Here is a 2,815-nt window from a genome sequence, read left to right on the forward strand (position 1 = left end):
AGACAGAGAGAGAGAGAGAAGCAGGCTCCCAAGGAGCAGGGAGCCCGATGTGGGACTCGATCCCAGGACCCTGGGATCATGACCTGAGCCGAAGGCAGACGCTTAACCATCTGAGCCACCCAGGCGCCCCTATTTTTAGTATTTTTAATAGCTTTTTGGTAGATTCTCTTGAGGTTTAATTTAACAATGCATTTAACTCAACAAATATATTTCAAGCTGGTACCATGAGGTGGAAACACAGTGGTCAACAGGACCAACACAGTTGCTTGCTCCATGGAGCTTATACTCTGGTAGGGAAACACGCAATAATGGGTAATGACGAGAACAGAGCTTGTCACCTAAGGCTTCCAGAATGCCACGGCCATAACTACATCCTTACAAAAACTGAATCAGTAGTGAAAAGTCTACAGTCCTCCTAAATCACCTGCATTATAGGTAAATTCTACCAAATATTTGTGGAACATAATTCCAATCTTGGGCCAGTTCTTTAAGAGAATAAAAGAATGAATGTTCTTTAATTCACCTTATAAAGTTAGTATATCTTGGGATCCAAACTAAAGGAGTCAGAGATGAATGAAGATCTGGCAGCAAATGACGTATGTATACCTATATTTATAGCTAGAACTTTAATGACCTAGTCTGGTTTATCTTCAAAATGCAAAGATGGTTGGATACTAGAACGTCCATGAATGTCATTCACCCCGTTAACAAAACTAGAGAGGAGGTGAGAGAGGAAATCAAGTAGAGTAGAGCCATATCCTAACTTATACACGTTCAAGTATATGCTTTTCAGGCAAACAAAGGCAAATGGCCAAGCGACACATGTCAGACCGGCTGGAGCAGCGCTCACTGGGGACACCACGGAGACAGGAGCAGGAGAAAGTGCGTCTGTCTGCTTTGACCATCTAGCTTGGGCCTGGTGATCTGGGAGGATCAGGCAGCGGACTCCAGGGAGGGAAAAAAGCTGTGGGCTTTTAAGCTCCATGATTAGAGAATCACTAACTCTTCCCTGATGTGGTAGGGAGAGGGGCTGTGGGCCAAACCTTTTAGCATGTTTGTGGCCAGCTAATACCAGGATTAGCCATCTCAGCTCCATTCTGGCAAGATGGGGAGTGGAAGTCCAAATCCTGTGCTTGACCAGAGTATATTGCTTCCAACAGTGGTTCTGAGCCAGTTTCCTTGGAGCTTTGCAGAAGAGCAACTCTTTTTCTGGGAGGTTAGCCTTTGGGAGCAATCTTGAAAAAATAAACCCTTAACTGTCAATACTGTAAGTATAAAACAAGAGAAAAATAACAAAAAATGAGAAAGTTAGCTGTTACTTACCTAGTTCATACTATATGCCATATATTATTGTATACAATACATACCTTTTTTACAGACTCACTCTGTACAAGGTTGAATATGTCAAATCTTACATTTTTATTTGTAGGTGATTCAGTGAGATTTCCAAGGATTGGAACATATGCAGCTTTTTCTTTTAAGGGCTGATTTTAGAACCTAATTACTCATATGAGTTAAGAAGCCACTAAAAATAATTGTTCTCTAATGCAGTTCTTATACCGATAGTACGTAAAAGTTCATAAAAAATCACTTTGAGGGGCGCCCAGGAGGCTCTGAGAATGGGAACTATGTTGTTAGTGAATCTCGTCTGGGGCTAGTCGATCTTCCTTCTCCCCTTTACTCTTCCCACCCACCTCTCCTTCTATCCCTGTGGAATGCTGCCAAGTAGCACCCCTGTTTTCAATAGTATGAAGTTAAAAATAATCTACTACCCTAACACATCTGCTTTTGTCTTTGAGTATTGCCTTTCTGTTCTTGTTGCTATACCCACAGAATTTTGCACGGTCATATCCTTACTATGCAAAAACTTTGAGGTCTGCTTTTCTCATCTAATATTATCTATAAATATTTTATATATCTAAAATTTTCCATTATATGAATGTATAATATATTATAACCAAATTAATCATAAAGCTATAAAATAATTTTTCTATTATTGACATTTGGGTTGCTTCCATTCTAGGGTATTGAATATGGTTCTACTATATATATTTTTTTCTTCTTTTATTGCCAAAGGACATAGTCTCAGGATTGGAATTATGCGGTCACATGAATATTTTCTTTGGTGATGATGCCCCCAGCAGTGTATGAGTCTACCATTTTCACCGCACTCTTGTCATTGAGTATCTAACAGCTTTTACTCACAAAGAAGAGTGCTTGTACCAGGAAAATGTTCACTCAAGTGATGACAAATCATCTCTGGGTGTTAGTGGAATGAACTTGATCGTTTCCCAGGTTGGAAAATGTCCCTGTTCTTTTTCACACTCATTTGGTAAAATCTAGAAGCACCACGACCATATAGTTCCATATAGTGCCTTGCATAGTAGGTATCCAGTAACTTACTGATTGCATTTTGTGTCCTGGAAGATGTTGACCTAGAGCAGTCATGCTATACAGAGGCCATGGTACCTACAGTAGAAAAGAGGAAAGTAAAATGGGAGGTTAGGTGAGAAAATGTGGAGGAGATGTCATCAGATTTCCTAATAGGGAAAATGGGCAGCATCCCCCCAAAGGCAGGGTCACAAACCTGCCCAGGAGTGCCGTGGCATTACGGAGTCTGGCCACGTCCACTCCTGGGCCCTAAACATGAGTCTCTCCCCTCCCCCTCCACGCGTCTCTCCTGCCTCAGCTTCCCTTCCATTCCCTCCCCCCCAGGCTGGCCTGTACCACGTGCACTCACCTATTTGGTCAGGGTACGGCACCGTTCTCAGCCCTGTGGGGCATCCAAAGAGTACACACATGTGAGCCCTGCCTT

The sequence above is a fragment of the Mirounga leonina genome, unplaced genomic scaffold (genome assembly GCF_011800145.1).
Source record: "Mirounga leonina isolate KUSES-001 unplaced genomic scaffold, KU_Mleo_1.0 Mir_168, whole genome shotgun sequence".
NCBI lineage: Eukaryota > Metazoa > Chordata > Mammalia > Carnivora > Phocidae > Mirounga > Mirounga leonina.